Genomic DNA, 15,011 nt, shown 5'->3' with positions numbered 1-15,011 from the left:
AAGGAGAAAAGACTTGGACAATTACCCCTGAAAAAGACCATTGATCGAAATGTGTTGGGATTAACACTAGTTTTGTTCAGTTAAATCATCAGATGCGATTTTCACATCTTAACCTGAAAGGGAGCTTTCTATGACTAGAAGAGCTCATGATATTGAATACTACATTGGCATACTAACCTATCACTGCCCCAGCAGAAATACAAGTGTATAGTGGTCAGAGTCAACATGAACTTGCGGTCAGGCCCTGCACCCAATTCCTTGCTGGCACCCAACCCCTGCTGTGCACTGCACAAAACCCCCATAGGATGGCTATGTGATGTTACAATATAAAGGGTAATATCCCTTGATAAAAGGCCACAACACCAACATATAAAAAGTGGGTGTTTTGGCTTTATCAAGGGGTGAGTATAGCAGCATATATAAAGCAGACCTATCATCTTTGTCAAAAAATCACCAATAACTTTCATCAAATGTATATTTCATTATTTCACTCAATGCAATATTAAATAAAAGTGATTGTCCCCCAAAAATGTTGGCAGCTCTTTTGGGACTGAACTCCAGCTGAGTCCCAAAATAATGCACAAAGAAAGGGGCAGGCTATGAATACCCTAACCCTCTAGGCTTTGTCCAAGAGTCCCCCAGGCACCCAGCCAGGGCAAAAAAGCATTTTTTCTTCTGTTCACCGCAATTGTCGTTAATATATGCGAATATACACACGGGCCCTGCCTACAAGGGCTTAATAATGCCCCGGGGCCACCAATTCCCTGTGGCTAATGTTAATAAGCGGTGGCTGTGTGAACATCTCCGGGCCCCGAGGATCACCACCTCCCGTGGGCTAAAATAAACATTAAAGAGGGAGTCCGTGTGGACCCCCGGCCCTGGGCTGCCACCACCTCCGCAGGACCAATTACTTTTTTTTAAAGAAGGAGGGGGGGGCACGTGGCCCTCCTTCTCGGCGATATACGGCCTCTGGTGCCATCACCTCCCCTGGGCCGGCCTGTGCAGAACAAAGGAGGGGGGCGACGCAGCCACTCTTCTGGAGCCATGTATGGTTCTGGGAACTGCCACCCCTAAGGGCTGGCTCCTGCTATTTCCCGAGGTGCCCACACTCGAGAGATATCTGTTTGCTTTTGCTTGGTGGGAGCTGTGACAGCAGCAAAAGCAAACACTCCGCGTCCAATAAGAGGGAGATGTCAAAATGCTTCCACTTGCTGGAGGTGCAGTTGTCATCTCATTCCCTGCCTGCAGACATGCGGCCGGGAAAGAGATAAAAGTATTGCTCTCAAATGCAGGAAGCTGCATTCCTAGCAGCTCCCTGTGTGAGAGAGCAATGCCAACTTCCACAGGAGGCAGGAAGCTGTCTGGGACCACAGGGGCTTTGAGGCTCCCCCTGCGGTCCCCAACATGCACACTGAGTGCCCTGGGTGGTGCCAGAGTGCCCAGGGTGACGTGGCTTGGGCCCAGGAGATGGGGTCCCCAGGACCGAATACAGCCTGGGGAGGTGGGCCGTGCAGGCCCCCATTGAATTTTGGCTAGGCCCTGGGGGATGGGGTCTCCAGGGCCTAAATAACCCAAGGAGGGGAGGCCATGTAGTCCCCCTCCCCCACTGAATTAGGGCTGCGCCCCAGGGTCCCTGGGCCCAAAATCGGCCCTCTGCTTTCCTATTCATTTTTAGCCGGGCCCTAGGGATGGAGTCTCCGGGGCTGTTCCAGCCCTGATGCTCAGATAATAGAAATTGAACCGCAACAGGAAACACTTACAGTTATAAACATAACAGGTGCCCCAGCTAAAGCTCAACTTCTGTAAAGGACAAATTATCCTAACTCCTGGGCTTGGCGGAAGCAAAGCAAGTGTGCTTTCTCAGCAATTGCATATTGAAAGACGATCTGAAATGCTTCTTGAAAGGTAATTCATGATTGATCTATTGGAGTGAAATCTGTAGTGAGTGTGACAAGGGGGTCCGTTCTTGTCCTTAACTAGTGAGAGCAGAGTCCATGGTTCTCCCTTTAAATTGCTGAGTATTCAAATTTACAAATCACTTGGCAGCATCGCCGTTTAGCCCCGCCCACATTAGTAGTATGCAAAGGTCTTCCTGCCTTTTGCCAGGATGATGGACAGTTTAACAAGTGGCCCCCCAGCATGTTTCACGACGATTTTGGTCAGGCATTCTTGATGTTGAGGAATATGAGGACATCCGCACCAAACAAAGAAGCCCTTGCTTCTTATAGTTAAGTAGATTTACCTCTTTGTTCTCTCGTCATTTTCTCTATAGGAAGATTCATATTCTCACAAACTTCTGGATAAAGACGCACCAGGAACAATCACATTGCCAAAACGCACACAAGGTTACTGGTGACATTTCCTCATGCTCCATTATGCAGCTGTAGCGTAGCATATGTACTGGACATTTCACAAAGGAGGTAGCACTTAGTAATTATCCAGTAGAAAGTACTTCACTTAGGTAGATATTTTGTGCAAAAGTGTGCACTCTTGTTGGATAAAGGCGCGACTGCGGTTCCTTTGTGGTCTAGCTCCCTCACACAGACACTCAGACACCCACTCACACTACCAGGCACTCACATGCCCACAGACAGAACCACTCAGACACTGCTACACCCACTCACAGACCCATTCAGACACTCACACCCACTCACAGACCCACTCACACACCCACTCACAGACCTACTCGGACACTCTCACACATACTCATAGACTCACTGAGACACTCATGCACCCACTACCAGATGCACTCAGTCTCTCTCGCACCCAGTCACAAACCCACTTAGGCAATCATGAACCCCTCACGGAAGCAACCTGACACACCCATTCAAATCCATAGGTTACAGGGTTTGTTAGTTAGGAAAAAACATTTTAAAAAACATTGAAATTCACTGAAAAAACCAAAGGTTAAAGGGATGTTATAGTTAGGAAATAGAATTTAAAAAAAACTTAGAAATTCACTGAAAAAAACCCAACGATTTCAGAGATCTTATAGTTAGGCTCAGATTTCACTCGTACAAAACCAGTGAAATTCAACAGTTATAGTTAGCTGAGCTAACTATAACTTACGTCCCCGCAATGCACTGCTTATCACCACACGCATTACAAAACTCGTGACATGGTCAGTGACTTCACTGATAACATCACTGATGACTTTTCAAATCTCAAAACTATTAATGAAAAACGAGGTTATTCTAAAAGGTACATTGGCAAACTTATTTTTTTCAATAGATATTTCTGTAAACAATATTATCACATGCTATACAACTACTCACCAATGAATGCACAGAAAGAGCATAGCAATCAAAGAGTACAGTCTATTCTAAATGTTGAGTATTCAATTACAGATTTGTTTGGAAACAGTTCTATAACATTGTTACACTACAAAGTTTAAACAGCCATCACATATTATATATCAACTCAATTTATCTTTACATGTAAAATACAAAATGATTCATTCACATCGATTAATAGAAAAAAAATAATTGCACTATTTCACATTAATTTATACAACAAACACCTGTGCTAATGGTAATTAGTTACAGACTCTATTTCTCATCATAGCTAAACTGATCCATGGTATCATATTAAGACAATAATTAAGGGCACAGGCCCCACAAATCAAGGTTACTTATAACATTACTTATAGGTAAAAATACCATTTGAGCAAAAGTGGAAGATTAATCTTATTATGTAATCTTCTCCACTATTAAAACTGGCCTGAACCTTAGAATAAACAGTAAGCCCATGTTCATGAGATCTTATTGACAAGTTTAAAGCAAAATTGTGTCAAATGTAGGTAAATGGAATAGATAGATTCCTGAGAGAATATTACACCATATTTTTTAGTTACTTACATTTTAATCAGTCTGTATTATAACAACTGTTTAAAGATGCAAATTACGAATGTAATTTAAGTGTTTCAGCCCATCCCAACACATTTTAACTGTATATCAAATGTAACCGTCCAGGATCACGTCAGGACCAGCGTGGCTCCCAATACGGGTAGAGCCGATGTGCTGGATGAATCAGGATGGGGATGAAGGGATCCTTTGAGACGGAGTGCAGCCATGAAGTCGCCTTTCTGTAGCAGTGGAATAACATCCTGAAGAGTGACCAAGTGGAAATGTTGTGACAGGATGTACTGCTGATGATGGAAGCAGGTGGAGGCATCTGTGTGAGGTGGTCTTGGAGTCACCTCGGTACATTGACCTGCGAAAGAACCCACAAGGGGGGTGCCGCTCGTGGGCGTCGACTCAACACTTACCGGAGCAGGAGCTCTACTTTGCCCGAGCCAGTCCTGTGGGAAGGCTGCTGTTGCTGTGGCGCTGGACGCTGTGGGGGTTTGATCGCCGGGACTGCGAGGACCAGGGTGCTGCCGGCGGAAATCATCTAGCACACCTGGTGGCTCTTCTCGGCCCCGCCTCCTCATTGTCATAACTGTTGCTATATACATATCCGCCCCCACGCGCTAGCGGGACGCGCAAGGGTCGCTTCCCGGGGCGAAGACCGGGCAAAGAGCGGGCCGTTTGAGGCCGTTCGAGACTGTACGAGGCTGGGCTGGCCTCCCCCCCTGGCTGTTATTCTTTGTAAGGCAAACACAATGGCCACTGGATTGTTGCGGACGGGCACTAAGTGGTGCAATGTCATGGGGACATTGGATAGCTTTATAACTCGTGCGAGTAACGTTCTGGCTTATGAGATTGCTGCCACAGAACGTAGATTATCCCTCGATCCATTGCTAGGGAAAAGATCCTCACTGGGAGCTATTGTGCTTGCTCCCTCCCCTGATAACTCCGAGCCCCCCCCAACAAGTGGTCATATAGATGAGGTACTGATAAGGGACTCACCCCCTCCCGTTGGTTCTACCTTAGCTAATTTGTCTCTTTCTGGGCTTACTCAGGGTGATAATCATGCCCCCGCACCTACTGTCAATTGTCCCAAAACAAGGTCCATGGTCGACCGATCTGTGAGAAGAAAAAATATTGTGATAAATCCCCCAGTTACAAAGGGTAAGAAACGAGAGGGCGCAATAATGACACATCCCTCCAAAAAAAAACAAAAAATACTACCCCCTAATCCTGCTCACAATACCCCTATGCTAAGCATAGATTTACAAAATATATCGACCCAGGACCCCGAAACACTTACTATCCCTACAACTTCAAGTGAGGAAGCTTTGGGGGTGTCGCTCCCCAGAGACTTTTGGGACAAAATGGCTGATGTAATTGATGGAAGGTTGTCTCCTTTAGTCAGGCGCCTTTCTGCCCTGGAAGCGAAATTAGCATCACTAGTTGAAAAGACACAACTTAACACTACACTTCCAGTATATCCAGCCGAGAAAACATCTAGCCACTATTCAACTACATTGCCCTCTAACATCCCTAGCAAAGGGATTGCATCTAACACCTCTCACTGTAATCTAGTTGAGAACATAGGGGAATTAGCTCCTACCGAGAATGGCAGACCTTTCCCTCCCGCTCTCTCACACCAAACTATTCCTTCCACCATAGCTGGCAGCCTTGTAGATCCTTTAACTCAGCCTCCCTCCCCCCCTCTGATTAATCTTAGACCTAACACTCTCCCCAATATTAAGATTCTCCCGAGACTCGATCTTCCGCCAGATTGTACTCCATATGTTGTTGTCCTAACAGGTGTACCCGAACTCCCGAAGGATAGAGCCGAACCTTATCTATCACTGAAGTTTAAGGCAATACATTGGATGAATACACATAGACCCTTGCCATCCAACTTGAATGGGGAAATTCTGATGGTTCGAAGAGTTTCCTGGGTGGGTCGGGGCCCGAAGACTATAAGGGGAGACTGTATAGTTGTAACCTTTAGAGACCCAAGGGTGCCAAAACATGTGTTTGAGGGGAGATGGGCTAACTTTGCTAATGGAATCTCTACCTCTCCCCTTTCACACTTTTACCCCCTAGGATCACTTACCCATAAGAGGGACATAGCTAATGCGCAACTGGGTAGAGAGAGACTGTGCTTTGGCCAAATTGGAAACCAAGAGGCTGACACATATCCAATACAGTTCAATATTCCCTGTTATAATAGGTTTAGTCCTTTGGACTGTATAGATTGACTGAAGCCTAACTCTGACCAATGGCCTTCCGTGCCACCATCGATGGAGTTAACACCGAGTTTGGTCATTCCCTCATATTTCATGGCACCACTGGGTTATGATAATAGGAAATCCCGGGATGTTGGTCTTGACCTAAGTTTGGGGGGAAAATCCCTAAGACCCCCTTTGCTAACTTTGGATCATCAAAGATTAGGGGAACCTAGGCCTATTCTGGGAAAGATCTCTCTGCACAAGGATGGTCACTTTGCAAAAGAGCCAAATAACCGAGTAACGGGGAGGTCAATGGATTTAACATCTCCTAAGCCAGCTGTGCCCTGCTCCCCCACCCATCTCATCAATACGCCCTACCCTCTTCCTTCTACAGATTTGGGACCAAGAGATATTATTAGGGACAGTTTAGCTATCCCCTTGGGCATTACTCCAACCTCCTGTATGATTCACTCTGGTAACCTTACTACCAATCAGGCTGTGGGGCTAAATATCTTATCCTGGAATGTGGCAGGTCTGACACGCCTGTTAGATCTTCCCGACTAGGGCGAATTCATTGATGGCTATGATATCTGCCTACTACAGGAGACTTGGGCATTGAGGCCTTATCACCGTGTAGGGTTCGCTACCTTTTGGGAACCCGCGGTAAGGTCAAAAAAGGGCAGACCGTCGGGAGGGATGCTTATCTGGGTTCAAACTCATCTGGGATATGATTTAAAAAAAAATATGTACCGGCTCCCTGGATATTATGTGCCTAGCCATGTCCTCTCAGGATAGCCAGGTGCTGAACCTGATAAATATATACTCCCGTCCAGTGAACTATGGCCAATTGTCTCCCACTCTGGCCAGCCTAGAGGCCTTTCTGAGTACAATCACTAATCTTGAGCATCTTATAATCGGTGGAGACTTCAATTGCCACCACGAACCACTGAACGGGCTATCCACGCCTGTATCCCAGGAGGAGGATCAAGTATGGGACATACCACCACCCAATACCTACCCCACAAAGGCCTGGACGCCATTGGTTCTACAACTCACACAAATCACACTCACCTTCTCGGTGAGAGCATGTAATGGCAGGTTCCCCCTTGATAGCCCAGGTAATTCAACTTTCGAAAGAAATGGGCAATCCTCCATCATTGATTATATTATGATTAGTATGGGATTGTGGCCAAGGATCCAGAATTTTGAAGTTATCAAACGCCATGAAAGCAACCACAACCCCATAGCTGTAACTATGGAGGGCTTTATTACCTCTCTTACCACCGCCAATGATCCATCTACTGTAGTACCTCTGACTATTACTGGTGGAGCACGGAGAATTAGATGGGAGAAGATTGCTCAATCCGAAAAGGACCTTAGTGCAATGTACTCCGAGATTTATCCTCTCCTAGAGAAAACAATGGGAGAATCTACCATATTAGAGGGCCACGCAAATTCTGAGCTATTTGGAACCACCCACACAGAACTTTGCGCCATCCTTGGGACCCATTTTAGCCGAGCTATTAGGAATAGGTTAGTACCCGCGAGGGGGAAGTCTACTTGGTTTAATAAATCATGTAGGGAAGCAAAGTCATTGCTCCTGACAACACTCAAGAATGGCAATACGTTAGAAATTAAGGAAGCAAGGGCTTCCTTTAAGAAAATCTCCCATGAAGCAAAAAAAAAATGGGAAACTACTAGATGGGAGGAGATCTCATTTGCACTCAAGAATATGGACCTAAGATCCTTCTGGAATCTAGTTAAGACAGGATCATCAGCTTCTAACCAAGCACTCCAACTCAACCTCGGGGAAGAAATCTGGTGAAGTTATTTTAAAGATCTGTATGCCTCTAACGCACCAGTAGTGAATAAAACCCCCCCTTGCTCCCATGCCCGCCTTCCCACCATTATTGGGTCGGCTCAGATGTGCACTCTCAGCGAGGTTAGAGTGGCTCTTAGTAAAGTACTCCCTAATAAAGCCCCCGGCTTAGATAAGATCCCAGGAGATCTCTTCAAAAGCGAACCTGATATCTGGGTCCCATATCTCTATGGCCTTTTTAATGCAATCCTAGGCGGAATGCCGTTACCATCTACATGGGTGGGAGCCGAGATAATACCAATTCATAAAAAGGGCTCCCCACTCGATCCGGCTAATTATAGGCCTATTAGCCTAATCGATGTAGCCCAGAAGATTTTCGCTCGCATCCTCTTAGGGAGACTCCAGACTTGGATGGAGGATTCTAACATTTTGACTCCCCTACAAGTGGGCTTTAGAGCCAAGATGTCAACTTTGGACCAATTGTTTAGGTTGCAAATGATCCACTGGAAAACTATTATTCTAGAAGGGGGCAGTCTTTATCTCACGTTCGTTGACTTAAAGTCTGCCTTCGATATGGTGGATCGAAGCCAGCTTTGGGAGTTGTTAAAGGAGATGGGAGTACCTCTCTATTTATGCGACCTATTAGAGCGACTCCATAAAGACACCTTTGCTAGGGTCAGGTTTGGATTAAAGGGAGAACTTACGCACCCATTTGGGGTTGAAAAGGGAGTAAGGCAGGGGTGCGTCCTAGCCCCAACCCTTTTTGCCCTATTTTTAAACGGGCTTGTTGAGGATATCTTGGCTCTAAGAGATATAGATGCCCCTAAGTTGGCAGGTAGGAAAATTCCTGCACTAATGTTTGCAGACGACACCTTGCTTCTCTCCAGGACTCCCATGGGGATGGGAAGAGTCCTGGATGGTTTTGCATCCTTTTGCAGGAAAAGGAATCTAGTCATCAATGTAAGCAAGACTAAATATATGGTGTTCCATGCAGATACTACCAATCATCCTACCCCTAAACTGGATGGACAGCCGCTTGAACGGGTCAATACGTTTGACTATCTGGGCTTGACCCTCAATAATAAAATGGCTTGGGGCCCTCAGATCTCTAAAGTAAATTTAAAACTCGTTCAATTAACCGGGGGCATCTCTAAGATGCTCAAAAATAGCCATCTAAAATTGATCAGCCCGCTTGTTGAGATCTATAAAACCCAGGCCAGGGGTGTTGCTGCTTATGGTGCAGAATTATGGGGCCACATTCCCTCCCAGATCTTAGTTAAGTCAGAAAACAATTTTTTTAGAAATTTATTTGCACTCCCAATGAGTACTCCTATGCAGCCACTTAGGATGGACTTAGGCATCCAATCGATTACGGATATGGTCTCCTCTAGACCAGTAATGTATTGGCGCCGCCTATGGAGTACTCCTGATTTGATAAACTTCCAGGAGGAATTGAAGTCTATTCTGTTGATACCAATGGCAGGTGCCATCCCCTGGCTAGCTTATATAAAGAAATCTCTAAGGGAGATAGGGAGAGAAGACCTTTGGCTTTCCCCTGAGCATGCATGCCCTTCTTTGTCAAAGAGATCTTTGGCAAAAACCCTGGAGGAACGAAACCTGACTCACCTTATTCAATCTGCTACTACAGCAAATTTGACCTCCGTTTTTCTTGAGGTCAAAACCAATTACAAATTTGAGCCTGTAATAGATTTGATACATCCAGTTTTGGCCAAAAAACTCTTTCTACAATTCAGGCATGGCTCCCTCCCGCTCTTTTCGAGAACAAATAAGTGGCCTGGCTCAGTTTGGCAACTCTGCCCTGGCTGTGGTATTTCTGAAGAAACTGAGGCACATGTTATCTTCTTTTGCCCGGCATATATAACACCTCGCAGAATATGGATAATCCAACTAGCTAAGAATATAGGGGCAAGACACTGTCTAGAACTCCATAGGTTGCTAAAGTATGATACTTCTCCCATATATGTTACTGTGATTGCCAAATTCCTCTTCTCAATGTGGCTAATTAGAAGAAAATTGTTACCCCACTAAGGTAACTGTGGTGTTATTATTCTTATCTTATTAACCGTTCTTATCCTATGTAATGATGAATGTGCTTTATTAGATTTATGTTTTACTAATTTTAATAACTGTTGATATTATACCATGTCTTTTTATGCACTTTTATGGCTAATAGCCGAAATAAAGTTTTCTGACTGACTGACTGACAAATGCATCTCAGTTTCATAACCTGCATTTTTGTACACCTATCTACTAAATAGCAATTACTCTAGAAATATCTTTTGATTTTGAATCTTACATTGTAATCTACCATATGCCACTTATTCCAAAGGTTAATATTCAAGACAGTAAATATATTCTAGAGAAAGAAAAACAATCCATAAAAGTCCAGGAGTAAATATCCATATGAGTAATGGTGCAAAAAATAAATGCGATTCTGTTAATATTACCACTAGGTATCTGAGCTTTTGCTTCTTGATGTAGCTGGTGTGATTTACAAAACACACAAGTATGCCTAACATTTTCTGTTAATGAGTAGACAAGAGTACACTTATGTCATTTTTGCAAGTACATATTCTGAAGGATTTCCAATGGCACTACACGTTTCACATTGAGCACCAAATGCCAAGAAAGAAAACACATTACGGCGTCAACTCTATATATAGTCCCTGCTCCCTACAACATGGAAATAATTATCACCAATGGTAATTTTTCCACTCCGGTCCTTGTAATTACCATAAAATCAGTCTGCTGAGGTATTTGGACAAAAAAAGGTTCAAACCAGATCTAGCTTCTAGTCATATTAGAATTCAAACTTTTCCTTACATATTATACCTAGGCTGTTTCAAAATGTATCTTCCCTGCATTCTTCAGTACTTTTGCGGGCTGTTAAACCATTCTTTGAGATTCAGCTTCTGCAACCAGTGACTCAGCCCCTTCGACCATGTATAGTGATGGGGGTTATCCTGCACAGTATCTCTTGATTTAACTATTTAAGTGTTTTCCAAATTATGGGTCGCAAGTCGAGTTTTGGAGGGTCAGAAAAGTCCAAACAATATAACGATGGCTTTAAATTCTGTGTTTTTCTTGTCACATTTGCCAGTGCTTCAGAGGCAGAATTCAAATGTCATGTTATGTTGTCTTACAAATTGCTGCTTATTCTTTTAACATGGGGAGTGGTATTTACTTTTCTGTCTCTGACGGGAAAGTGAGAGACATTGTTTACTTGAATTTTGTGACAATCTTGCTGTAGTACGGAGAGTGTGAAAGGAAGGCAGTAGGATGTAGGACACAACAAAATGACAACACCTGTAAATGAACTGTATGCATTCAGCAGTTGGGAAAGCAAAAATGAAGCACATTTGTTTGTGACTTTGAAGTGTGCTAGAAACAGAGATTTTAATTTGACCACAACAAATCAACACATTATACTTGGTGATGTACAAATGATAAATATTCACTGTCAGATCCCGGTTAAGAGTGCCACGGGTAAAGGAAGAGCTACTGGGCCCAACCTTGGGGGATGAGGCCTTTTACTCCTGATGTTCAACACCTGACTCTCAGTGGTAATGTGGGGCAATCAGTCCAAGCTTCTCACGGGGAGATAGACACAGGAAGTGAACACAGGATCACAACTCAAATTATGTTCAGCACATTAATAAATGATTTTCAAGTCAAATACTTGCTTTTCATTAAAAAAAGATAGTACATGAACACAGAGTAAAATACGGCATTCACAAACAATACAGACAGTCCCCTGAGGTCAAGTAGTGTTTTATAGTTAGGTCCCTGAGCCCCACTCCTGCCTCACTAGTCGCAGTGGGTATTACCCATTCAGTATGCAACATTCAGGTTAAGCTGCACTAGTAGTCTGACTCTCAGGAGTCCTACTCTGAATCATTAATTTTTTTAAATATCATATTAAAATGTATTTATTATAGTCAAAATGTTACCGCGCCAGCAGGATCTGAGTCTCTGGTAAGTTCCTCATGCACAGACCAGGAGCGGTAGCAGTCAGGTGTCCTCGAGTTCCTCATACGGAGCCCTACAGAGGCAGTGGCCTGAGCATCCTCAATGCTCTTCCAATGCTTGGTAAGTCTCTTAGGATCCTCCCTACAGGGGGTTGCGTTACTCCTGGTGCTGGTTTTCAGTCAGGGCTTGGGCCCTATTGGGTCACATCAGCAGCCTCCTTCCCACGATGACGGTCTCTGCCAGACCACACTCTTTGCCTTGCCCCAATGGCCCCCTCTGGCATATGGGGTCACCGACGCCACTCTGTACAAGTGCTATAGCCCGATCGACATAGCAGCAATCTTCACAACGGCCTCACCTGGCATACAGGGTTACTGACTTAGTTCCGTACACAGGCTATAGCCCGAAAGGCACAGCAGCAGTCTTCACGACAATCCCACCTAGCATATGGGGTCACCGATTTACAACTTACACTTGGGTGATAACCCAAACTGTGCAGCAACGGTCACGGCTCACTTGATGGCAGCCCTCCCTTGGCACACAGAGGTCACAGAGTTTTCCCTGCAAACAGACAACTACCCAATAGGTGCAGCAGCCGTCGCCTTACACCTTTCTACGGGAATCTAATCAACAGGTTTCCCCACTGGACGTCACTCCCTCCAGTGCTTTCCTGTTCATCACAGGGCACACTGGTCTTGGCAAGCAGGCAGGCATTCATGTACCAGGCTCCAGGGGCAGGTGGCTTTGGAATCCCTGAGTGATATCTTCTCACTCAGCTGGGAGACTAGCAGGTTTTGACCCCCAGTCGTGGTCATGGGCAGATGAGTTACAGAACTTCTCCTCCTCGCACAGCCTGACCAACTGCTTGACAGTTGACCATTTTGGGGGCCCCTTCTTATAGCCCATTTCCAGACACCAAATGTGATTCCTAAATCTTTGAACTTCATGTTGGGGGTAGGCTGCCTTTTGAAGTGCATTCTCTTCTTCCCTTCCCTTCCCTCAGAATGCAGTCTCTCACAGCAGGAGTGACTCCTAATCACCTGAATGTCAGCCATAGTGATATGTGTATCAAACGTTACCCCAGGACCTCAGCCCCACTATATAGGATTCTCTTATCAGCCCCTTATCCTGCCTGAGATGTGCCTAAGCCTCTTCTCAGTGATCTCTCTCTGAATCAAAGAGCGACCTTGAAGTGGACTGAAGAGCCACTGTGTCCAACCCAATTAACATGAAGGCAGCAACCCACAAATCTGTCTGGGGGGATTCCTCTATTTCCTTATGTTCCTCAAGTTTGCTCTGGGTCTCCCAAAATAGAACCCAGAATCTTCCATGTTTGATACCATTCACAGTCGCATAAACACCCAGCACATGCATATAATACATACGTGGTGCACAGCACTACTTCGCCCATGTATTGTACCATTCAAAGGGATATATACTCCCTGCATATGTATATAGCACATACACACTGCACAGCACTACACACCAAAGTGATGTAGGCCAAGGATGAACTAAGCACACAGCCACAGAACTTTAAACCAGTGAGCCTGTAGGCCTCAATCCAGTGATACTGGTAAAAAGACCTCTTCATTCCTGCTGATCACTATATAATACGCTGCCACCACTATAACACACTGCGTTTCTCATGGCAAGGGCAGTAGTCTTTCACCTCTATGAGGGTAGTGCTTTGGGTGCCCCTTCCGGGCCAAAAAGACCACAATTCAAGAGACAGGCCTATGTCATGGCACACATGTTGCTCTATGTTTGCAAATGACAACAAAAGCTATATCAGGGATCCAGTCATCATTACAGTTGGCACACTCAGGGCAGGGATGCATGTCCATCACCATGGGAAGGACTTTTCCATGCCATCATTCACAGAAAGCCTATTTTCACACTTAATCATTTGTGTGCTATGTCGATAAGCGTGTCTGTGCAAATTTAGTACCGATTTCAATGAAAAATGTGCTGTCTGTAAATGACGATGCACCACCTTACGATGCTTTAGGTACATTAAAAAATTGCCCTGCCTAATATCCACTAAAGGTACGTGGGTAGTAAAAGTTTGTTGTTCTAAAAATTGGGTCATAGTTCTTAAAAGTTTGGGGAGCATTGGTCTGTCCACAAATGGGCAATAAACGCCGGACGGATTTCTAATGATTGATGTAAGGAAACAATTAAGAAGTAAATATTCAAAATAAAGTTGGAAGTACTTGTTGGAACACTCATTGTTTTGACACTACCTGAGGTAAGCCAGAAGGCATCGACTACTCTGGACCACTCACAGAAGCAGCTGAAGTTATTACCCTAATACAAAACAACAACAGTATCCATGGGTCTGAAACACAGTTGGAACAGACTCAGCCATAAAACCTGAATTTGTAGGTAATTGAATCCTCAACTGTGTCACGAATACTGTTGGTATCCGTGTGTTTTGAGGAAGGCACCTCACCTCGCCTGGCAACAGCTCAGGATATTGAGGCCCCGCTCTCTCCGTCGGTACCTCGGGTTTAGAAAAGAGCCGAGGGGAAGGTCTCTAAACCCAAGGTACTGACGGAGAGAGCGGAGCCTTAATATCCTGAGCCGTTGCCAAGCGAGGTGAGGTGCCTTCCTCAAAACACACGGATACCAACAGTATTCGTGACACAGTTGAGGATTCAATTACCTACAAATTCAGGTTTTATGGTTGAGTCTGTTCCAACTGTGTTTCAGACGGTTTTTGATTGTATTATATCCATTTTTTGTACCACACTTTGGGCACTTTTTTCGCAGTAGTATTCTATACAGTGTACGGTCCTGAAGAAAGCCGTGGACATACACAGTCCTGTAGGCAGAAACATGTCGACCTTTAGACACAGACAGTTATTCTGTTAAAACTGTCATTGCACTATTTTAATCTGACCCTCTAGGGATACCATATAAAACTTTTCTCCCGCAGGGGTCATTTTATATTTTCACTTTCACTCTGTTCACACACTGCGCCTATCACTCCCTTAATAATTAGACTCCTTCACATCTAATGGATCAGACTACTCCTATGAAAACATCTGTGAGCTCCCCTCATAGTTGAGGGGTTGTATCCCTTGGCGTCACTAGAGTGGCGCTAGGAGGAGACCCAGATGATGAAGCATGTCACTT

Source organism: Triturus cristatus, chromosome 8, assembly GCF_964204655.1.
Source record: "Triturus cristatus chromosome 8, aTriCri1.1, whole genome shotgun sequence".
Taxonomy (NCBI): Eukaryota; Metazoa; Chordata; class Amphibia; order Caudata; family Salamandridae; genus Triturus; species Triturus cristatus.
Note: the sequence above shows the minus strand (reverse complement) of the source record.